Source organism: Erinaceus europaeus, chromosome 2 (genome assembly GCF_950295315.1).
Source record: "Erinaceus europaeus chromosome 2, mEriEur2.1, whole genome shotgun sequence".
NCBI classification, from domain to species: domain Eukaryota; kingdom Metazoa; phylum Chordata; class Mammalia; order Eulipotyphla; family Erinaceidae; genus Erinaceus; species Erinaceus europaeus.
Genome location: NC_080163.1, coordinates 86,399,275 through 86,424,965, shown reverse-complemented (window position 1 = coordinate 86,424,965; position 25,691 = coordinate 86,399,275). Strand labels below are relative to the sequence as shown.

The 25,691-nt window shown below is 37.0% G+C and overlaps 1 pseudogene; it reads left to right on the top strand.

The window, feature by feature from the left end:
* The first annotated feature begins 4,254 nt into the window (after positions 1-4,254).
* LOC103108727 (ubiquitin-conjugating enzyme E2 L3-like) lies at positions 4,255-25,485 on the top strand (annotated as a pseudogene).
* The last annotated feature ends 206 nt before the right edge of the window (positions 25,486-25,691 follow it).

The window sequence follows — 25,691 nt, the reverse complement described above, 5'->3', positions numbered from 1 at the left end:
TAACCCACTGCACTACCGCCTGACCCCAAATACTAACACTTCTTATTGAAAGACAACATCTTGTAAAATGTTAACATAACTATTTTTATAAATTTTGGATATTTTCATAATCATGACATATTCTTATATCTAAAAATGATTAATAGAGATTAAAATAAGGAGCAGTTAGACTGCCTACTCAGTTGAGTACATTCCTTTTCATGCACAAAGCTCCAGGTTGGAGACTTAATACCATACAAGAGCACCATGGAGAGTACTGGGTGTTCGGCAGGGGGAGCTCCATGAGTTTTGAAATGGTATTGTGGTATCTCCACCCCCCTTTCTTACACAATATGAAAAATTGGCCTGGGAAGGTCACTCAGTGATGGAATTGAGCATTCATGAGTTCCTAGGTTCATTTCTCAGCATTGCATAAAAAAAGAAGTTAAAATAGTAAGTATATTAAAGGCTAAAATGCCCATTTTATAATGTCAAAGATAAAATGTTTTTTCAAGGTGCTTCATGAAAACAATGTTTTAAAAAGGTAATGCTAGACCTACCAGTCTTAAAATTCCTATACTATTATGTACAATTGATTTATTAAGTATTTTTATTTTGAATGAGTCAATGATCACACATTTTGAAATAATTGAAGAGAAATATTTGAATACTCAGTTTTCAGTGGTATTCAGTATGGACAGATTTTAATCTCACCCCTTCTGACATATCCCCTCCCCCTTTGATGGCGGTGTAGGAGGAGAGTCTGTTACAATGTGTGTTCTCTCCAAGGAACCTTAATCCAGATGTCTACAAGGCCAGAATGGCAGTTCCTACAAGTGACAGAGCTGTGAGGGACTCTGGGGCTTATTTTGTAAATGATTCCATGTAGAAATTTGTCTGTTCTGGCATGGAGCCCTGGCTGGGAGCCAGAAAGATGGTTATAGAAAAGGATTGAGGTGTTAGTGCCAGAGGCAGGAGAGAGATATTGGGCTACGTCTGTCTCAGTATTCCACACATCTTACTTTCACCCTGTTTGTGAACACTTTTTGGCAGGTGAGATACCAGTGTCATTCAGGTTTTTTGTTTATGAGTAATTTATCCAGTAGTTTCCAAAGTTTATGTATTTTTTTTTGTTTCGACAATAAACATTTTTGGGAATTCTTTCTGTTATATTTATACAACTCCTAATAACTTACAATACTTAAATAATTTTCTATGTGTTGAAATAAATCAGTGTTTACTATGCTAATTCTTTTGACAGATAGTATTTCTATTACTTGTTAGAAGTGATTTTAATGGTATACATGTCTAAAATTGTGGGGGAGTGTAGTCTATTGGAGCAGATTTAGGGACTCAGAAGAGGAAAGGGAAAAGCACTAAAGGGAGGTTGAGTCCTCAACCTTAAGTTCCTATGGTAGAGCAGGATGAAGAATTGGTTGAAAATGAAATGTATTGACATTTACCTGGGAAATTTACCCTCATGACAACAACAATCTTGTAAATCAGCACTCCTTCATAAAGTGATACTATTATTGGAAAAAAGATAAAAATTGTCTAATCCATATATGTATCATAATGAATACACAATATAAATAAAGTTTACAGTATATTTAGTTTTATCCAAAGGATGGTTTTAGTGGTAAAAGTGTAGTTTGTCTAGTTCGAATTCTCTACACGTTACAATGATTTGGTAAAAGGCAGTTTTCTTTTTTTTTTTTTTTTAATTTTTTTATTTAAGAAAGGATTAACGAACAAAACCATAAGGTAGGAGGGGTACAACTCCACACAATTCCCACCACCCAACTCCTTAACCCACCCCCTCCCATGATAGCTTTCCCATTCTCCAGCCCTCTGGGAGCATGGACCCAGGGTCGTTGAGGGTTGCAGAAGGTAGAAGGTCTGGCTTCTGTAATTGCTTCCCTGCTGAACATGGACATTGACTAAAAGGCAGTTTTCTAACTAAGAGTGTTATGCAAGTGTAAAATTATGTTAACAAAGAGAAAGCTTTTTCTTCAAGGTTATCTTGATGGATAACTTACCTTATGGCTGCTTTAGTAAGCAAACTAAGTAGTTATGATTTAAAATTTTTAGCACTTGATATTTTAGGTCTTAAGAGAAATTTATAAAAATTAAATAGAACATTAGAAAGGTAATAAGTATCAATTTAGAAGAAATGATAAAGGCATTGTTAAATAGATGTAGAATAGAAAGAACTATATGGACTTGATAATGTATCTGCTGCTACAGGAGAATAAAGCAGTGAAAATACAGTTTATTTGTTTTACTGTTCTACAGATAAGTGGTCCCAGAGCTGTGTTCTAAATTTTGGCCACCTGTCCCAGCTCCTTTATTCATCTTCTTTCCCTCTCTCCTTCCTTCCTTCCTTCCTTCCTTCCTTCCTTCCTTCCTTCCTCCCTCCCTCCCTCCTTCCTTCCTTCCTTCCGATCTCCTCTCTTCCTCCCTCCTCCCTTCCTTTTTTCCCTTCTGCCTTCCTGTTTTCTTTCCCTCATTCTTCTTTCTACCTTTTTCTTGCTTTTCTTTATTTCTTTACTCCTCACACTCATCCTTCATGCCCTCCTTCTCTCCTTTCTTCTTCTGTAACACACATCTGTATCCAGTCCACACCTACTCCTTCATCACTTCCTATGGCTAATGGCCAATCAGTTTTCTGAATACATTGAAAAGTCTGTATCTTTGTAAAAATTCCCTAGAACCTCACAGTAACATTATTTGATTGTATCCCTTCCTATATGTTCCCTCCAAATGCAGCTCATAACATTTTGTGCAATTGCTTCCTTCTTGTATGCCCCATGCAGTGCTGGTGTCTACCTTGTTCACTTTGGGATATTTATGGAGCAGTACAGTTTTCATTATTAGTAAGAGCTGAACATGATTTTTCTAATAAGCATCAAATAAATGTTATAAATGATCAACCATACATAGTATTTTAAATTAAGGATGCAGTACATGGTATTTGTTCCTCTATTTGTTCATTAAATGTCTATTATGTGTGATAATTCTCTATAAATACCTATAATATCACCATCAAGAACTATGTAAGATTATATTGAAAAGAATATACCCATAATTTTTTGTTGTTGCTGGAGCTTCACTCATCAAAGCTGATTATTTCAGATAAGAAGAGACACAGAGAGACAGCCTAACAGAGGGATAGACACTGTAGCTTGTTATGACAAAGCAGGTACACTATTCAGGTGAGCTAATCTTCTGGGCCTAAAAAACATATATTTAAGTTTCTTTTTCTATATCACAACTTAATCCCCCATTTTTTTGCTCAAGCCATTCCTCAAAAATGCACAAATATTTTAAATTATTCTTTTGTACATTTGAAAAAAGTAACTTGTTTTATTCTATGACATTTCTTAACAGTGACTTGTGTATAACATTTCTGAAAAGCTTTATCTGAACTGGGAGCATGATTATAAAAATTATGTCCAAAGAAAAGTGATTCATATTTACATGGGTGGCAACTTGGGCTAATAAATGTGGGAGGTAGGCAGAAAGATAAACAGCCCTGTAGGTATTTTCTTCTTGATGTAAGTGCAAAAACTTTTATTGCCAAGATCCTGCTGATTTAACTGTTTAAATGAACAGTTGCAAAAATAGACAGTGTTTCTGTATTGTCACTAAGTTTCATGACAACCAAACTGTCATAGCTGGTAAAGTATCAGACTTTCACACTAGTAAGAAGTTTGTACACAATAGATAAATTAAATAGAAGAGTGAAAATGTTAAAGAACTTCCTCTTTAGTTAATAAGTAATGCCAGAAGTGTGGCCTTGATGTTTCATTTTACTGTTCAGATTTCTGCCCTGTTTATAGCCTGGTTAGTATGACTAAAAGTAATTTACTAATAATTTTCAATATCATGCCTAACCCAAAGAAAGGAGGATGAAACGCTGAAGAATAAATTGTTCAGTGCTTATATCTTAACTGGTGTGTGACTTCAGGAAGAGATTACCTGAGGGAGGGTCAGAAACGAAAGTGCTGCAGAACTGTCTTTGGAGTCCTCACTGATAAGATTAAAACAATCAAAGAAAGACATAAATTCACTTAAAAAATGATTTCATGCACTGCAGTACTCAGAGCACTATGTGCTAGTCAGTTACATTTGACTGAACAAATACTTAAATAAAAACAGATTATTCATCTGCTGTTTTGTTCTGAATTAACACAATTTAATGATAAAATGATTTGTACTTATCTTCTAAAAAAAGGATGGGAGAGCTGGGAAAGTAGCAGCACCAGATCCAAGATGGCGGACAGCAGGAGGTTGATGAAGGAGCTTGAAAAAATCCGCAAATGTGGGATGAAAAACTTCGGTAATATCCAGGTTGAAGAAGCTAAATATTGACTTGGCAAGGACTTATTGTTCCTGACAAACCCTTCATATGATAAGGGGGTCTTCAGGATTGAAATCAACTTTCCAGCAGAACTCATTCAAACCACCAAAGCTCACATTTAAAACAAAGATCTCCCATCGGAACATTGATGAAAAGGGGCAGGTCTGCCTGCCAGTAATTAGTGCTAAAAACTGGTATATGTTTCCAGGAATTCTTCCATTTCTTCCAGATTCTCTAGCTTGGTGGCGTATAGTTCTTTGTAGAAATCTCACATGATTTTCTGGATTTCTGTGGTATCAGTTGTGATATCTCCTCTATCATTTACAATTCTATTTATTTGGGTCTTCTCCCCTTTTTTTATGAGTATGGCTAGGGGTTTGTCAGTCTTGTTTAATTTTTCAAAGAACCAACATTTGGCTTCATTGATCTTTTGTATGGTTCTCTTATTTTCGATGTTGTTTATTTCTGCTCTAATTTTAGTGATTTCTGTCATTCTGGTTTTAGTAATTTTAGTAATTTTAGTGATTTCTGTCCTTCTGGTTGCTTTAGGGTCCCTTTGTTCTTCTTCCTCTAAGTCCTTAAGGTGTGTAGTAAGGTCATTTATTTGAGCTTTTTCTTGTTGTTTAATATGTGATTGTATGGCTATGAGTTTCCCTCTAAATACTGCTTTAGCTGTGTCCCAAATATTTTGATAGCTTGTGTCTTTATTTTCATTTGTTTGCAGGAACATTTGAATTTCCTTCTTGAGTGCCTCTCTGACCCCACAGTTCTTCAGCAGTATGTTGTTCTTCTTCTAGCGTTTGCCCAGCTGTATGTTGTTGAGTTTCCAAACCCACTTTTAGTAATTTTCCAAAAAATTACTAAAAAAAGTATGTTGATGAGTTTTCCAAAATTACTTTAGTAATTTTCCGTTTGTTGTTGAATGTTAGCTTTACTCCGCTGTGGTCTAAGAAGAGACTTGGGGTGATTTCAATGCTCTTGAATTTGTTGATACTGTCTTTGTGGCCTAACATGTGGTCTATCCTTGAGGATATGCTGTGTGGATTTGAATATAATGTGTATTCCAGTTTTTTGGAGTGAAGGACTCTGAAAATGTCCAGGAGGCCTTGTCTCATGTTTCTTTTTTGATTCTCTGCTTTGTTATCTGTCTAAGTGTGCGAGTCAGGTGTGGAAGTCTCCCACTATTATTGTATTACTATTTATGTATTTTTGTAGTTCTTTCAGTAGATGTTTGATGTATTTAGATGGTCCCTCAATGAGTGCATAGATGTTAATAACTGTTAAATCTTCTTGGTTGATCGATCCTGTAATCATTATGTAATGGCCTTGCCTATCTTTTATTACTTGATTTAATTCAAAGTCTATTGTGTCAGAGATTTGAATGGCTGTTCTTGCCTTTCATTGTGGTCCACTAGCTTGTATGATAGTTTTCCATCCTTTCACTTTAAGTATATGTTTGTCTTGTTGGGTCAGGTGGGATTCTTGCAAGCAGCATATGGTTGGGTTGTGTTTTCTGATCCATCCCCCCACTCTGTGTGTTTTAATGGATGAATTTAATCTATTGACATTTATTGATATTATGGATAGAATGTATTGTATGCCATTATTGAACAATTATTTATTTGCTCTGATATATGGTAAGTATTAAAGTGATGTTATTGTTTATAAGAGGTCTTTTAGTACCTCTTTCAGGGCAGGCTTGGTGATGGTTACCTTCTTTAACTGTTGTCTGTCTGAGAAGGCTTTGATGCCTCCATCCAGTTTTAATGAAAGTCTAGAAGGATATATTATCCTTGGTTGAAACCCTTTTTCATTCAGGGCTTGCTATCTGTCCTTCTTCTTCTGGCTTTTAGAGTTTGAGTGGAGAAGTTTACTGATAGTCTTATGGATTTTCCCCTGTATGTGATTTTTTGTTTTTCTCTTGCAGCCTTTAGGATCCACTCATTATCCTTGCTTCTTTTCATTGTAACTATGATGTGTCTTGGTGTCTTCAGGTCTGGGTTGATTCTGTTTAGGACTCTCTGGGCTTCATGAATCTTAATGTCTTTTCTGCTGTTTATATCTGAAAAGTTTTCTTCCATTATTTCCTCTAGAATTCTTACTTCCACTTCCTCTCTTTCCTCCTCTGTTAGGACAATTATACAAATGTTTCTTCTTTTGAGATCATCCCATATATCTGTGTTGTTGTTTGCAGTGTTTCTCAATCTCTTTTTGAGGTCTTTTATCTCTTTCTTTGTTTTCTCTAGTTCATCCTCTCTCTGGTTAATTCTGTTTTCTCCTTCTGCTAATCTGCTTTCCCTTCCCTCAGCTTCTTTCTTTAGTTCAGTTATAGTATTAGCTTTTCCTGCTAGTTGGCCTTTTAGCTAAGCTATTTCAGCTTTTGTTTCTCTAATTACCTCTTGGAAGCTTGTGTTTTCTTTGAGTTTCTCCTCTGTTGTTTCCCTAATTCTGATAGCCCTTTCCTCCATAGTTGTCTTCATTTCTGTGATTATTAAGATTACTACTGCTTGCATACTTTTCTTATCTATGGTTACTTCTGACTGATTTGGAGTTTCTTCTGGGCTCCTGTCCTGATTCATTGTGGTAGCAATTTTATTTGCTATTGATTTAACCATTTTTTTAAATCGATGTGGTTTTCATTTTTTGTTCTGTCATTCTTCAGTTGTTTTGTTTTAGTCCAAGCCATGCTATATTAAAGACCTTTATGACAAGTGCAGTCACCAACATCAGATATTACAACAATAGTAGCTGAGGCAAGGATTAATGTTGTTCAACCAATACCAGTTAGCCAAAAAACACCTCCAGTCCAAGAAAAAATAGCAACAAAACAAAATAAAAAGAAAGGGACAGGAAAAAAGGGAAAGCAAGAATTTATAATTATGCAAATCTACTGTCCTCTATAAATTCTAGGGATAGAAAGGGGAGTAAGGGAAGTAGAGAAGAAACACATACATAGAGTCCACTCCAAGTCAGATTTCTTCCCCAAAATAATTCACAAGTAAGTATCAGTGAATTCAGAAAACAAAAGAAAGAGAAAGGAAGAAAAGAATTAAAAAAAAGAAAGGAAGAAAGAAGAAAAAATGAAGAATAGTGAAAGGAAAGAGTTATTTATTTTAAATTAGCTAGGAAGAGGGACAAAAGGAGAGTGAAGAGAAGAGGTAGAGAGAAACAAGTTCCTCTCACAATGGAAAGGACAACCAGTCACCTAGCAATGGAAAAAACAATGGTTAATTTTGGTCAACCTGAAGAGGGTAACTGGGAAAAGGACATGTGTATATGATAATAATAGTAATAAAATAAAATAGAGTATAAAACCCCAAACAGTCAGTATGCAGCTTGGACTGCTTGAATGACTGCAGGCAGCCTGAGCAAAAACAGACAATTTTAAGAAGTATCCAAAAAAACAAAAAAAAAAAAACCTCAGGTAGTCTTTCCCAGGCCAGAATGAGGCTATGATTGGTCAGCTATTTTCTCAGTCAAATAGAGCTCCAGCCACTTAAAAAAAAAAAAAGAGAGAAGTTAAAGGAAGAGGCTTAGAATGACTACCCTGGTGAGCCAGGAATCTTGTTAAAGAAAATAGCTCAGCATGGAGCCTGCTAGGTGCAGCTGAGCTGCCCCTGTGTGCTTGTACTGGGGTGAGGGGCTGGTGAGCTCAGAAATAATTAAGGATTTTCCTTTGTTCCCCTGACCTACATTTGTCAGCCCAAGAGAGAGTTATGGGACTGTATTTTGGTGTCACTCTGACCAGCCCATGTTCACCCTCCTACAGACAGCCCAATATCCTACCAGATCCAGTGGATTCTGGGCTGCAAGCTGCTGCCTCTTGAAGCTCTAGGCAGCTGTGGCTCCAAAGTTGCCATCTTGGCCCTGCCCCCCATATAGCTGTGTCTTATAGAGTAATTCAACTGGTTGCTTCTGTTCTCCCTGGTCTAAATTTTAAGAGAGCCAACATTTCAAACACTCAGCATATGGCTTGTGCATTAAAAAGTTTGAGGCATTCAGTCAATTTTTCTCCTCTCTTATTAATTAAATAGTAATGTATATGACTACAAGTTAATAGGAGTATACTTAAACACCATTCCCACCACCAAAAGACTGTGTCCCATCCAGTCCTCTCCCCTCCCCACCCAAGAGAAGCCAAAATTCCACCCTCACCCTCAACTCAGAGATTTTTACTTTGGTGCCCTAGTCCAAATTCAGTCAAATCCTGCTTTGAGTTTCCCTTTCTGTTCTTCTTTCTCAACTTCTGTTGATGAGTGGGTTTATCCCACACTTGTCTTTGTCTTTCTCACTTAGGTCACTTAACATAAATTAGCTCCATCCAAGATGGCTCAGAGAAGGTGGGTTCATTGTTCTTCATAGCTGCATAGTATTCCATTGTGTATATATACCACAGATTTCTCAACCATTCATCTGTTGTTGGGCACCTAGTTTGCTTCCAGGTTTTAGCTATTATGAATTGTGTTGCTGTGAAAATAGCTGTACACATATATTTTTGTTGGGTGTTAAGGAGTCCTTGGGGTCCAATGCTACCAGTCATCTCTATCAGGAACAACACAATAGACCCCTCTGTGGGACCCCATAGGACCTTGTCCTCAATGTGGATCAATAGCAGCAGAGAATGTTTCATCCTCTGAAGGGAGGCTGGACAACATACTCTATGTTCCACCTGAGGAAGATAGGTCCTGAAATTGGGGCAGCTTGGAATGTTCCTACTCACGCCCACAGAATGTGAGCTCAGATCTATGCTGGGCTAGTGTGGGGTGCCTCTTCCTGGGCGCATACTCGCTGGGTTGGAGAGAACATGACCAGAGCCAGTCTGGGTTGCTACGCACTCAGCGACGTGAGAGAGATGACCCAGGAACAGAGCTCATGGTGGTGAGGCAATTCAATTCTTTATTGATCAGAGAGCCAAGGCTTTTAAGAGTCGGACCCCAAAGTGGCAAGTCAGAAATGGAAATGGCTTAACATGGTTTGGAAAGGGGAGGAGAAAGGCAAAAAGGGCTGGGAAAGGTAGGACCTTCCTTAGCAACTGTTGCAAGAGTTTTAACTGGTAGGATTAATAATACCCTGCAGGCAGAGAGGGTCTTGAGGGTAGAAAGAAGATAGATCAAAGGAATGGAATGAGTGCGGATCTTTCAGGCAAAACAGTGATTATGTAGATAATAATTGAGCAGGCCATAGTATCAGGAATGCAGGGTGCTTTGTAAGGCAGGAAGTCTGATAAGACAATGCAAACCTTGGGGTGTGTGTCCCTCCTTGTTCGACCTCTCAGTAGAGAAAGAGAGACTGACAGGATGGATGTCCCCTCAAACCCTGCCAAGCTCAACCACATCCTCACAATTTCTCTACAGATCTACAGGGATGCAGAGGTCACATAGGCTCCTAAGCTGAATATGGGCCCCAGATCACATCAAATCAGTGGGGTTTATAGTCAACAATATTTATATACCTTTCCCATATGTGGGAGCTGCTCTCTTCCCTGATCTAGCTTTCTGGTCCTTTTTCCAGCCCTGACATCATCTCCCCAGACAATAAATTGGATCCACCTGCATACCAGATGTCAGGCTCAGAAAACAAACAAACAACAACAACAACAACAACAAAAACTAGTATAGTCATGGGCTCTTTGAAATATAACTAAAATAGGTCTACTAACTATCTACAAAATGGAGACAACTCTTCATCTGCACTATTCCAGCCTTTAGATTAATGATTTGTCAACAATTTGTTTGGCTTTATATATTAACTCTTTTTTCAGCCACAAGGTTCTAGATGCTACCATGATGCCAACCGGATGGACTTCTCTGGGCAGACAACCCTACCAATGTGTACTGAAGCCCTGCTTCCCCAGACCCCTTCCCCATTAGGGAAAGAGAGAGACAGGCTGGGAGTATGGATCAACCTGCCAATGCCCATGTTCAGCTGGGAAGCAATTACAGAAGCCAGAACTTCCACCTTCTGCACCCCATAATGACCCTGTGTCCATACTCCCAGAGGTATAAAGAATAGGAAAGCTATCAGGGGAGGGAATGGGATACAGAATTCTTGTGGTGAGAATTGTGTGGAATTGTACCCCTCTTATCCTATGGCTTTTGTCAGTGTTTCCTTTTTATAAACAAAAAATAACAAAAACAGCAACAACAAAAAAAAGGTAGTCTATATTCTTGTAGAAGAAATGCCTTAGAAAATACTACCAGTGCTGTGCATAAGACTTTATACAAAGAACACCAATAGAGAGGAATAAGTTGGGTGTTTTGAGTCTGATGAAGTATATTTTGTATGAATATAGAATGATCATCTTATCCTGCGTTGCCCACTTTTCACTAATTCTTATTTCGCTTACTGCTTTCATTTCACCCTTTTCAAAGAACAGTATAGTGCTATATCACATATACTTCAGAAGAAGTCCATTTTTACCTTTTGTAAAAATGTTATTGAATTTTTCCTTCACAAACATTTTCTTTGGTTGTACTTCCCTAGTTCATACCCTAAATACATCTGCATATGTTTTCATAGAGTACTGTGTTTTCTCTCCTCTCCTACAAGTAGATGAAAACATGTGGGTACAGGAAAATCAGACCACACTGAGCACTCTGCACTTGTAAGTCACATGCCATGTATCAGATACTCCAAAGTGGAAGAAGAGTTGACCTAAAAAGGCTTCAACATAGTGGATGTGAGTTAGAACTCCTGATTATAAATTGAGATTTATAATAGTCTGCTCTATAATAGTCTGTTGTATGCTACATGTCAGAGTAATTTAGTATCTACTAGTTTCCTTAGCAGACACTGACGTAGGTAACTGAATCTCTCTGAGACTTGATCTCTAAATTTACTCATCCATGAGTTGAGAACAATAACAACAGTGACCTCATAGCATCATTGTGAGGTACTAATGAGATACCACACATAAATATTGAAAAGTGATAGCTTATACTTTCTAAATGACAGCTATTATAAAATTAAGTATTTCTGACAATTAGCCTCTCTAAATCAACTAAATTGGCTTTAGAGGCAGATTTCCCTGACATTGAAAGTATTTGGGGAAGTTGTTGAAAAGTTAAATACTCAGCTTTAGCAGACTATCAGGTTGAGGCAGGTCTGAGATACTCTAATACATGAGACATGTTACCAGTGTTCTCTCCTGCAAAATGTTGAGCCTGCTTGCCACAGATTGTCCATCTGCTGCTCTGCCATGCCAGTAGAAACTGGTTTATTCTAATTGCTTGTCTTACTTATTGACTACCAGAAGACTCTTTAGTGTTTTTTACTCCATCTCTAGTCATCATCAGAAATGCTGCTTGAACATCATCGGTCCATGCCTTATCATTGGCAGGTTACTCTGACCTACCTTGTTCACTGCGTTCACTCAGGAAAACATGGCTTTCTTATTTAGTTTGTGTAAATCTGGCAATGACTGTGTTGAGAACATCTGCCTTTTGATTTAAAGAGAGTCCAGGGAAGTGTCTAGGGACTTGATTTATACAGAACTTCAAAATGTGGTGAAAGTATTTGGTGATTCTCAAAATAGGAATTTTGGATCTTTCTCATATTTTCTTTGGAATGTGTAGGTTCTGTACAAGCACTCTAAAGTAGAGGAGTGTTTTGTTTTGATGATAACCTAAAAATCAATCAACTGAAATTCATTCTGCATTATCTTCATGGTCTCTTTATAATTGAATCTTATTTCTATGCCTGCTCCTAAGCTTTGTCTGAGTTTAATATGGCTGTCATAATAAAGTACCCCAGACTAGATGACCTGAACAATAGAAATTTATTTTCTCAGTTCTAGAGACTGGAAGTCCAAAATCAGGCTGCTGGTTGGTAGTTCTTTCTTAATCTGCAAGGGAACAATCTATTCCAGACATGTCTGTGTAGCTTCCAAGTAACTGTCTTCTTTCTGTCTTTCTCCACAATATTTCATCTGTATGTGATTCTCGCTGTGTGCAAACTGCCCCTTTTATAAGCAAACAGGTCATACTGGATTATGACCCACTTTAATGATCTCTTTTTTGCTTGGATACTTGGATCCTTTTTTTTTTTTTTCCTTCTTCTTTTTATCAGAGCACTGCTCAGCTTTGGCTTGTGGTGGTCGTGGGGATTGGCACTGGGACTTAGGAGCCTCAGGCATGAGAGTCCCTTTGCATAACCACTATGTTATTTATGCCCTGCCCAACTTGAATACTTCTTAAAGACTGTTGGGTAGAGCTAGATAGCATAATGCTTATGCAGAAGAATTCTCAGGCCAGAGGCTCCAAAGTCCCAGGTTCAATCCCTCACACGACCATAAACCAGAGCTGAGCAGTGCTCTGATTTAAAAAAAAAAATGAAATAAATCAATAGTGTTATGTATGTATGTACAAATGACTGTATTTACTGTAAAACATTAATCCCCCAATAAAGAAATTTAAAAAAAGACTGTCTCCAGATAAGGTCACAATCTTACATAGTAGGGGTTAAGATTCTAACACATGAAATTATTTTTGGGGGGGAAGGAAGGAGGTCTTGTTTAAACAGGTCTACAGAAACTGTAGTGCATTTATATATAAAATTTTCTAAGTTCAAGAAAAAGTGTAGAACACTCAGTTTTTCTCAAGTTCCTTCTGGACTGATATAAATAAATGACACTAGGACTTACTCAGTGTATTCAGTGGTTTGATAATAAAGGTTGTGCTGAAGCTGAAAATTCTTTTCAAATTCTGCAACGGCTAAAAATCAATCTCAGATATTATTTTCATTACAGATTCCATCACTAATAAGATTAGGTTTGCATTTCATGTAAATTTAAACAATTCTATCATATTTTTCTAAAAATAATTTGAAAATTGAAGTTAAACAAGTTTTTCCTTCTAGATATTTATAGCACATTAAAAAAAAACAACAAAACATTTCAGAGCCATCGTCTGTGCAAAAGATGGGAATAAGCTAAACTATTTAAGGGCACTCTTTTGCCTCTTCACTAATGCTGTGATCTTAGTATAGCTGGGTCTTAGGAAAACCCTTCTCTGTATGCCATATCTGAATTGCATCAAATCATTTCTTGAATATATCTTGTTATAAATTTACATTCTTTCCTAAAATAAAGACTTCCACAATGACAAGGGTATGAGCGTTAGCTCTTATGCTTTGGAGGAGGGCTTTAGAGGATTAAATGCAGACATTTGAGAATAATCAGATATTAGACCTCAGAATGAAACATATTTCCTAGCAACTGGGGAGAAGTCTGTCAGAGACCTCTTCACTTCCTGAAATAACCAAAGTTCAAAGTCATCCACCTGTGAGTCTATATCAAAATCCAAAAACTTGCTGATAGCAAAGCTTGTTATTAGGTCTGTCTATAATTTGGTCAAGCCATCATATTTATTCTAGTAACAATATTCTAAAATATTTCATCTTGATTTTACTCCAGAATTAATTTATGTAGTTAACTGCATGTGTATTTAAAAACTGATAGAAAAACTATGTGTAATAGTCTCAACAACTTAAAACAATTTTATACTCTTCTATCTCACAGTAAATAAAATATACATATGTTTGTAAGCATACATGCTTTTGTAAGGGAAATGCCATTTCATATCTTGGTTGAATTCTTGCAAGCTGTGCTCATATAAAGAATTAGGAACCATGTTATAGTAGCTGCTTTGATTTGGTTAGATTATAGTGCTGTAAGATTTAATTTTAGAACCATAATCGTGCCAACGATTAAGATTTAAGAAATGATGAAGAGTTGCTTGAGAAGAAGAAAGTAATTTTATGTCATAACAAGTCCTGTTTGCTAATAAAGTGTGGCAGAGCTCAAAGAGAAGGCTTTTATGAAATTCTAAGTCTAGTGTTATTTATTTATTTATTTATTTCAGAATAAATCAACTAACAAAAATTGTAAGGTCCCTCTGTGAATATACTTTTCTGTTCCATTTGCTTTGCTTACCATGCTTTCCTGTTTCTTCCTTACACTTTCTGTGTATTGATATTTGTCAATCTATGAGAACATATTATAGGTACACTATGAATATTTTAGCCTGTTATTTAAGATAGAAGACTTTCATATATTCAAAATATATTTATTTTTATGTAATAGCAGCATTTTAGAGACTAGAGATATATTGACTTAGGTAGCTATAGTTCTAAGTCCTTGCCCTCAAGAAGTCAGAGTATTGTGAGAAAAAAAAGAACATAAACAGATTCATTATATAGTACTCTTGTGGTGACTCACAACTCCAACTATAGAAGCACTAAGGATATTACTACTCATTGTGCTTCAGAAAACCAGGCAAGACTTAACAGTGTACACTACTTTTGATCTATCTTCCTGGGACAAGTATAAACTTAGAAGACAAAAAAAAAAAATGTGTTGTACAATTCTACCCAAGCAGGGAACAGAGCACATCATAAGATTTTGAAAGTCTATGATGTACACAAGAAACTTGATATTGCACAGCAGTTATTTTGTGTTCCTTTGCCTTGCTAGAAAGAGATGAGACTGAGGTAGGAAGAAAGAAAGGTAAGTATAAGCACTGGGTTGGGGAGTGGCACACCTGGTTGAGTATACATGTTATCTGTTCAAGCCCTTAGTCCCTACATCAGGGAGAAAGCTTAAGAGTGGTGATACAGTGTTACAGATCTCTCTCTCTCTCTCTTTCTCTCTGTCTTTCTCTTCCATCCAAGAACTAACCAGACCTGATCCTGCTTAGCTTCCAAGATCAGAGGAGATAGGGTGTGTTCAGTATGGTATGGCCATAGACTCTGTCTCTCCTTCCCTTTCAATTTCTTTCTGTCTCTAGCCAATAAATAATAAACAAATATTAAGAAAGAAAAGACACAAAGAATAATAAAAGACACAAAGAATAATTCAGGGGAATAGGAGGTGATAATTTTTCTTTAAGAATGAGTGAAATTACTAATTTGTCCTAACTAAAATTTGGCCTGTGTGTAGGACATGAAGAATGTTTGGGGGACTGAGAGAGATCTTATCCAGTAAGAGTGCTTGCCTTCCGTCCAACAACAGATGAGTGGCTGAGAAAGCTGTGGTATATATACACAATGGAATACTATGCAGCTATCAAGAACAATGAACCCACCTTCTCTGACCCATCTTGGACAGAGCTAGAAGAAATTATGTTAAGTGAGCTAAGTCAGAAAGATAAAGATGAGTATGGGATGATCCCACTCATCAACAGAAGTTGAGGAAGAAGATCTGAAAGGGAAACTAAAATCAGGACCTGATCAAATTGTAAGTAGGGCACCAAAGTAAAAACCCTGTGGTGAGGGGTAGACATGCAGCTTTCTGGGCCAGTGGGGGGTGGGAGTGGGTGGGAGGGATGGGTCACAGTCTTTTGGTGGTGGGAATGGTATTTATGTACACTCCTAGTAAAATATAGTAAAATATAAATCAGTAGTTAATTAATATGAGAGGGGGAAAATTAATTTTATGTCTCGAAGTTTTTCAAAACGCAAACTAAATCTTTTCAATATATAGGCAGTGTAATTGATATGCAGACTCTCTCAAAAGCCTAGACCAAGTAGATCAGAAACAACCAATAGCACAGCTATATATAAGATACTGGGTACTGTACAGCAAACCCTAACAAAAGGACTTTTCAAAGTTAACCCAATTACCAAATAATGTGATGATAACATTCACTATCGATTGTCTTTTTGAACCTCAAGACAGCAGGAACCTCACATCTCCACTATAGAGCCTCTACTTCCCCCAGTCCTGGAACCCTTGGATAGGGCCCACTTTCCCGTATGCCTCTCCCAATCCATATCAAATAATATTGCATCTGCCGATCACAACCTAACCAATGCAATGATTGCCACCTCAACATGCTTTACTTCAGACTGTGTCCAGAGACTTCACGTGTGGAATGACAAACCTTCAGCTTCATTACTCGGGTGAGACCTTTCCTTTCATAGTATAGTCTAATTCCATCTCAGGTGATTCACTCTCTAACAAAGTTCCAAAACCTAGATATACACCAGTTTCTGTGAGAGAGAGCATATGTTCACACGTATCCATTAACTACTGCAAAATATATACCTGAAAGCAGAAGTACACTAGAGTTTGCAGTGAGTATCCCCCTAACACTTCCTCTCCACTATTCCAAGCTTTGGGTCCATGATTGCTCAACAATTTGTTTGGCTTTGTTTGTTAACTCTCTTTTCAGTCACCAGGTTCCAGATGTCATCAAAATGCCGGCCAGGCTTCCCTGGACTGAAGACCCCACCAATGTGTCCTGGAGCTCTGCTTCCCCAGAGACCCACCCTAATAGGGAAAGAGAGAGGCAGACTGGGAGTATGGACTGACCAGTCAACGCCCATGTTCAGCGGGGAAGCAATTACAGAAGCCAGACCTTCTACCTTCTGCAACCCACAATGACCCTGAGTCCATGCTCCCAGAGGGATAGAGAATGGGAAAGCTATCAGGGGAGGGGGTGGGATATGGAGATTGGGTGGTGGGAATTGTGTGGAGTTGTACCCCTCCTACCCTATGGTTTTGTTAATCCTTTCTTAAATAAAAAAGAAAAAAAAAAAGAGTGCTTGCCTTCCATGTTTGTGAACATGGCTTTGAGCCCTGGGATCATATGAATGTGTCACGTATGACACAGGGAGAGCTCCCTGGCTGGCGAATAGGTACTGTGGTGTCTCTCCTCTTTTATCTTTATCTGAGGAACAAAATAAAAAAAATTACACTGGGGAGGCTACTCAGTAGTATTACTGCACATCTGAGATGCCCTGGGTTGATTTGCTGGAACTATTGTAAAGAATGTTAGTCCAGGTGGTAGTGCACTGAGTAATGCCAGCATATGGGACCCTTCAAGCCCCCAGTACCTAGCTACAAAAGGGAAATCACAGGTGAAGTAGTGATACAAGTCTGCCTATCTATCTATCTACCTATCTATCTATCTATCTATCTATCTATCTATCATCTAACTCTTCCTTTCTATCTTTATCTGCCCTCACAGTTTCTTAGTCTTTATCATAGCCAGAGGAACTGAAATTTGGCTGATTATACCACCACTGTATTAGAAGGACTAACTTAATGATCTTATACCAATAGACATATTCCATAAATTGAGGCAGAATAATGTTTATTACATCTTACACTAACCAGGAAACATAATTATCACTCAAGATACAGATTTGGGAGTATCTCAAACACAGGTAAGTCAAAGTGTGAGCAAGGCCTTTGAGGAATTTGCTGCACAGTTTTTGGAGATTCAGAACCCCCAGAATGTCACAAGAGGAGCTACCAAACTGAGTTATTCTGCCTGACTCCTGGCCATAATTGCATAAGATTCAGGATAGAGTGGGGGTAAGAGTAGAAGCAACCCACAGTGGTCTGGGAGGTGGCGCAGTGGTTAAGGAACTAGACTCTCAACCATGAGGTCCTGAGTTCAATCCCCGGCAGCACATGTACCAGAGTGATGTCTGGCCCTTTCTCTCTCTCCTCCTATCTTTCTCATTAATAAAATAAATATTCTTTAATATACATATATATATATTTTAAAAAAAGAAGCAACCCACAAAATGGTCAAGAATAACTAGTAAACACTTTCTAGGAAGAGAAACTAAGTAGAAATTGTAGTGGGTCTTTGAGAGTAAGTGGCAAGAGGTTGAGGTGATAGTGGCACTGGAGGAAGAGAGAGACTTGGAAATGCTAAAAAGAAAGCTCACATTCCCATGAAGAATGTAGGAAGATAATAGCGAGGTGAACCATGCAAAGAAATGTTGCATCTCCACATGCCATGATGAGTTTAAAGATAACTAAAGACTAATGCAACTTTGTTTAGATGCCTGGGGGGTCCAAACAAAAAGGTCATAAAGAACAGCTTATACAGATTTTGCTATTTATGAGAGGAAACACATCGAAATGTCAAATGTTAAAATCACATCTCATCACAGCTGAAATTTAAGAAAGGTAATAGGAGAGAAGCAGAAATTATTTAGATAAGAAATTCAATTACTATAGATCTTCCCCTTCCCCTTAATATTTTTTTTTATTGTCACCAGTTATTTTAGGGGGCTTGGTGCCTGAATGATACATGATCACTCCCATTGACCTTTTCTCCTCCTTTTTTTTTTTTTTTTTTTTTGATGAATAGAGACAGAGAAAACCTGAGAGGGAAGGAAGGGACAGAAAGGAGAGAGATAGAGACACTCGCAGCGTTGGTTCACTACTGGTGAAGTGTTCCCTCCTGCAGCTAGGGACAGAGGTCTTGAACCTAATTCCTGGTGGATAATATGTGTGTTCTACCTCGAGTATGCAACCACCTCACCTCTACAGGGTCCAATGATATTCATCTGAGAAAAAAGAAACCATAAAGGTCATTTTTCTTAAAATTTGAAAGATAGCCCTAAAATTTCTAATAAATTTCCTTAAAAGTATTTGAAAGAGTTTACAAGTTTGCTAACAACTGTATTCTGTATACATGACACACATCTTAACTAGAATCTGACATACTGATTACATTAAAGATTCATCCATAATAAAAATATACCATAGCTCACAGATTTATAGGCACATGGTTTCTGTTTGTTAGTATTAGTGGACTGAACAAGTGCAGAACAGATAAAGAAAATATACACTAGTGTGGGGGATTCTTTTCATATTGCCTGTCACAGTCTGAAATGGAATGTGGTAATTTCTTCTTTTTCTCAATTCAGTAAGTTTATTTTATTAGAAGCTATTTTCTGAGTTAGTTTTTAAGAAATTAGAGCTCAATTAAGCACCATTCTGGAAGAAACACAATTTATTACCATGGCTTGAATAATGAGAAGTCATATCCACAGCAGAAATGCAACTATGAGAGTTAAGACTGACAACAAATGATGTGCTGTGAGTCATATAGAAAATGTGAACTTGTTATTGTTGAATCATTAAACAGCCTAACTGGAGGGAGAGTGCTCAGAGCACTTGCCTGGGCAAAGGCCCTTTCCTTTTATATTGTGCACCTAGGAGGAGAGATGCCGTGAGTTTCTAAAAGGCATCTCTGCTTTCACTCAGACCAAAATTTAGTGACTGCTCATATTACACTATGCTCTGCAGTAAAATGCAAAATAAAAGGCATACTTCATTGGTCTATGAAAACAGTTTTGTTAAGGATCATAATTGGGAAGTTTCAAAAACCTTCAAGATTCAAATGATTTCATTTTGACATTTAATAGAAAACTGACAGAAAAACCAACCCAGCTTTGTACTCATTTATTTCACCCTATTAAATAATACTTGGGGTTATTCAGATTTATAAATAAAAAGTAATAGAAATAGGATATGCATCTCTTTTTATTGTTCTGTGTAGCTTGCCTTCATAAAATTTAGCATATTGAAATACCAGTCAATCCAGAAATTACCTTTTTTGTTACATATGGACTGTGAACAACTAAGAGGAAACAACAGCAGCTGTTGTTATACAAGCCATTGATTTTTGTCCCTAATGAATTTTGGTAAAGTTGCATAATTAAAATCACACAAAATAACATTAAGCTATTTTTAAAGGTTTTACTGGTCAGGTTTATTGGGTTAGCTACCCACCTACATGCATGCACAGAGATGAAAGAGGTTAAATGTTTTACAGCTGCATGGGACTTGATAAGAATACTGTCAAGCTTTTGAAGTCATGGATTTTCTACAGTGGTAGAAATCATAAAATGTCAACTTGATTGTAAATGTGAAGACGGCTCTGTTAAGGAAGAGTCATGATCAATTTATTTTCTTTTGTTATAAGACCACAGAAAAATGACACACATCCTTAACACTGCTGGCAAGAAACACATTTTTGGGTTAAATGGAGTAAATAACACTTTTTTTTTTTTTTAAGTATTACACTGTATTGTATTTCTTCAACTAAAAAAACTATCACTAAAACTGTGTGTAAGATTCATTTCTAAGTACAGCTGTAGACAAATTAGACTGACCACTAATGTGGAGAAATTATCTTGCAAGATTTTTATACACTTGCAAACAAATCTGTTATTTTCTCTGGTAGTATGTCACAGAACAAAACAAACAAACCTCCAGACTGTCACAAGGAAAAGAAATGAAAGCTATAATCAAATTTCTAGTTCCTTTTACTACCTTTCCTACTGTCACGCTTATACATTCTTTACACAGCTTCAGTAGGCAATACAAATTCTCCTGGCCTAACTGCCAGTTTCTACAGAGCACATGACAATCAATTTCCCTGTACTGAGGAGGGCATAGCTCAGTCAGAAATCATTTAACCACTGGAGCTTTAAGATGAAATCATTTTCCGTAAACCAGGTCTTAGGATATGGTATAGAGAAAGAGTTCAAAGGACAAATCAAGATACTTATCACTTTGCATTTACTTTAATCCTCACTAGTGTTAATCCCCATTTTCTGGTTTTTAGGGCAGAGAGGAAAAAAATGCAAACTACCCCATATCTATTCTAAATAGTTCTAAGGGAAAATTCCTTTCTTATTTCAAATTTTTGGCAGGCTACTAGATGTAGGAACATGAGTCACATAATTCCATTTATAGCCTCAAATCTCAAGTGTGTAATAAAAGAAGTCACATATTTGAAAATGATGTCCTATTACTTCTTGCTAGTGAGAGGCCGGACTCCAGAATATAAATTTGGTTATAAAAATCAATTATTTAACCTTTGACTCTTTATTGTACTTTCAGACATAGAATGGTAGCATAAAATAAAATATAACATAGAATGGTAGCATACAATAAACTATAACTTTTTGGCACATAAATTTCTTTGCAGATATTTCTTTGGCTTTATGCAGGTGAGACATTCACATTCCATATGAAATAGCACACACACACACACACACAGACATGCACACAGACACACATAAACACACACACACACACACACATATATATATATAAAATAAAGTTTTTTATACATATTTAGGATTCTAGTATACAGTGTGTCCTAAAAATATAATTCTTTCTGGTCTTAAATGCACCAAAATATGTGTAGAAAGTGGGAAGAATGCAGTCAATAAACTAATATGGTGTATAAAAAAAATTCTAACCTTTAACTTTTTGGTCCTATTAGGACTATATAATAGTTTATACTACTGATGTTACTAGACACAAAGTACTAAGATAATTTTGTAGTGAAAGTCTATTAAGCTCATTGCTTTTATCACAGGAAAAGATCATGAGGAGAAAGGATGAGAATGAAGATAGAGAATGGAAAGAATTTAAGTCCTCAAATAATTTTACTTCAAAGTTTGGGTATTTTAAGGGGAATAATTGTTTTAGTTATTCACTTAAAATCATACATAAATCTAGAAAATGGAATTCAACTTTACAGTTTTCTAATAAACTTTTTTTTACTCCAATTCATTATTTTACCTAGCTATTCTAATTTGTGTAAAGTATTATGTAGACCAAGAGATGAAATTCATAATTACTCCACATATTGAAGGTGATTACCTTCAAAATAATTAATACAATTTAGCACTTGAAAGTGTCTATTTTCAATTTGTATTTAAAACTGTGTTATGAAATGTGATGAGAAATCTAGTCAGTTAAATTTTCTGCATATGGAAAAAAAAACTTGATTATCTATTTATATGGATAAATGCTAGTGCAATTTGTCTGACAGAATTACAAAATGCAAATTGATAGATATTTGTCTCTATATTTAACATTACCTTTTCTTTAGGTTTATGACTTGATAAATAGTTAACATGGTAGATGGGTATGGCAGTAGATTCAACTTGAGCAACTTTTATTTCATTCCTGGTGCTTTCATCAGTCTCTTCATGAATTCCTGTTTCACGTAGATAAAAATTAAAAAGTATGGGCCAGGGAGTTGCATTATGGTTATGTAAAAGATATTCATGCTTGAGACTCCTAGATCCCAGGTTCAGTGTCTGCCATCACCGTAAGAAAGAGCTGAGCAGTATATAATGTGTACTTATACACATTATTTTCAACTAATTTGGGCAGAAGATAAGCTTGGTAGTTGGTGAGCCATTATTGAAAAATGTTTATGTCTATATATTTTTTTTGTGAAGTAGTGTATATGTTTACTGGTTTCTTTTTTTAAAATTTTATTTAAGAAAGGATTAATTAACAAAACCATAGGGTAGGAGGGGTATAACTCCACACAATTCCCACCACCCAATCTCCATAACCCACCCCCTCCCCTAATAACTTTCCCATTCTCTATCCCTCTGGGAGCATGGACCCAGGGTTATTGAGGGTTGCAGAAGGTAGAAGGTCTGGCTTCTGTAATTGCTTCCCCGCTGAATACGGGCGTTGACTGGTCGGTCGATACTCCCAGTCTGCCTCTCTCTTTCCCTAGTAGGGTGGGTCTCTGGGGAAGCTGAGCTCCAGGACACATTGGTGGGATCTTCAATCCAGGGAAGCCTGGCCAGCATCCTGGTGGCATCTGGAACCTGGTGATTGAAAAGAGAGTTAACATACGAGGCCAAACAAATTGTTGAGCAATCATGGACCAAAAGCTTGGAATAGTGGAGAGGAAGTGTTAGGGAGGTACTCACAGCAAACTCTAGTGTACTTCTGCTTTCAGGTATATATTTTGCAGTAGTTTATGGATACGTGTGAACATAAGCTCTCTCTCACAGAAACTGGTGTATATCTAGGTTATGGGACTTTGTTAGAAAGTGAACCACCTGAGATGAAATTAGAGTGTACTATAAAAGGAAAGGTCTCACCCGAGTAATGAAGCTGAAGGGTTGTCATTCCACACGTGAAGTCTCTGGATACAGTCTGAGGTGAAGCATGTTGAGGTGGCAATCATTGCGTTGGTTAGGTTGTGATCGGTGGATGCAATATTATTTGCTATGGATTGGGAGAGGCATACGGGAAAGTGGGCCCTATCCAAGCGTTCCAGGACTGGGGGAAGTAGAGGCTCTATAGTGGAGATGTGAGGTTCCTGCTGTCTTAGGGTTCCAAAAGACAATCGATAGTTAATGTTATCATCACATTATTTGGTAATTGGGTTAACTTTGAAAAGTCCTTTTGTTAGGGTTTGCTGTACAGTATCCAGTATCTGGTATATAGCTGTGCTATTGGATGCTTCTAATCTACTTGGTCTAGGATTTTGAGAGAGTCCACATATCAAATATACAGCCTATATATTAAAAAGATTCAGTTTGTGTTTTGAGAAACTTTGAGACATACAATTGATTTTCCCCCTCTCATATTAATTAACTACTGATTTATATGTCTACATTTTGCTAGGAGTGTACATAAACACCATTCCCACCACCAAAAGACTGTGACCCATCCCTCCCACCCATTCCCACCCCCCACTGGCCCAGGAAACTGCATGTCTACCCCTCACCACAGGGTTTTTACTTTGGTGCCCTACTTACAATTTGATCAGGTCCTGATTTTAGTTTCCCTTTCAGATCTACTTAGTCAACTTCTGTTGATGAGTGGGATCATCCCATACTCATCTTTATCTTTCTGACTTAGTTGATTTAACATAATTCCTTTTAGCTCTGTCCAAGATGGGTCAGAAAAGGTGGGTTCATTGTTCTTGATAGCTGCATAGTATTCCATTGTGTATATATACCACAGCTTTCTCAGACACTCATCTGTTGTTGGGCACCTGGGTTGCTTCCAGGTTTTAGCTATTATGAATTGTGCTGCTATGAACATAGGAGCACACACCTCTTTTTGGTTGGGTGTTATGGAGTCCTTGGGATATAACCCCAGGAGAGGAATTACTGGATCATATGGAAAGTCCATGTCTAGCCTTCTAAGACTTTTCCAGACTGCTCTCCACAGAGGCTTTACCAATTTACATTCCCACCAGCAATGTAAAAGGGTTCCTCTGTCCCCACATCCTCTCCAGCATTTGTTGCTGCTGTCCTTTTTGATGTATGCCATTCTTACAGGAGTGAGGTGGTATCTTAGTGTTGTCTTAATTTGCATTTCTCTGACAATCAGTGACCTAGAGCAGTTTTTTATATGTTTGTTAGCCTTTTGGATCTCCTCTGAGGTGAATGTTTTGTTCATATCCTCTGCCCATTTTTGGATGGGGTCATTAGCTTTTTTGGTGCTAAGTTTGCTGAGCTCTTTATATATTTTGGTGATTAGTTTCTTGTCTGATGTATGGCATGTGAAAATCTTCTCCCATTCTGTGAGGGGTCTCTTTGTTTGTTTAATAGTTTCTTTGGATGTGCAGAAGCTTTTCAATTTGATGTAGTCCCATTGGTTTGTTTCTGCTTTAGTCTTCCTTGCAATTGGGTTTGATTCATCAAAGATGTCCTTGAGGTGTAGGTGGGAAACTGTTTTTACCAATGTTTTCCTCTAAGTATTTGATTGTTTCTGGTCTGACATCTAGGTCTTTGATCCATTTGGAGTTGATTTTTGTTTCTGGTGAGATAAAGTGGTTCAATTTCATTCTTCTGCATGTTACAACCCTGTTTTCCCAGCACCATTTATTGAAGAGAGCCTCCTTTTTCCATTTAATCCTTTATGCCCCCTTATCAAAGATTAGATGCCCATAGGTGTTGGGATTTATTTCTGGGCTTTCAATTCTGTTCCACTGGTCTGTGTGCCTATTTTTGTTCCAGTACCATGCTGTTTTGATGATGATGGCTTTATAATATAGTTTAAGGTCTGGGAGTGTGATGCCTTTATTTCTGTTTCTTTTCCTCAAGATGGTTTTGACAATTCTAGGTGTTTTCAGGTTCCAGATTGTTTACTGGTTTCTAACCTCCAGAATTGGACATTTTATGTTCTCTATTTTAAGTTGTTGACTTTCTTCCTACCTGTAGTTGTGGAATAATATACTGATATATATTTCTCAAAGGAAGTGTTGAGAAGATGATATTTTTAATAAAAGCAAAGACTTCAAGGCTAATGAGAAAACAGTAAAATTTCACATGGCTTTTGAACAAGTAATAAATGTCATTATTTATCTTTTTTAGTTTGTCTTTACACAACAACTCAGACACATTTTTATGATGTCAATTTTGAAATATGAAATAGGTTTCTGTCCTTTCAAAATGCTATGAAGAATCACCATGCTGCTTTGATTTTAGAGGAAAACTCAGATTGGCTTAGTGAAACCAATGAAAAATTAATTATTCCACATGATGTAGTTGAAAGAAGAGTTTTTGTTTATGAGAATATTGGTACAGTAAAAGAAAGTGGACTTTCATTATGATTGAGTTGCTTGCTCAAGTCTCTATTACAATTTTCTATTTATAGAAGAAAGAAATCAGCAAAATGAGGAGTTTAGAGAAAGTTATCAGAATAAGGAATTGATAGAAAACTACCAGAAAATAAGAGAAGCGACAACATAGAACAACCACAGAATATTTTGAGTTAAAATACTATTATAGTTTTTATTAACATAAAAATGAAATATAA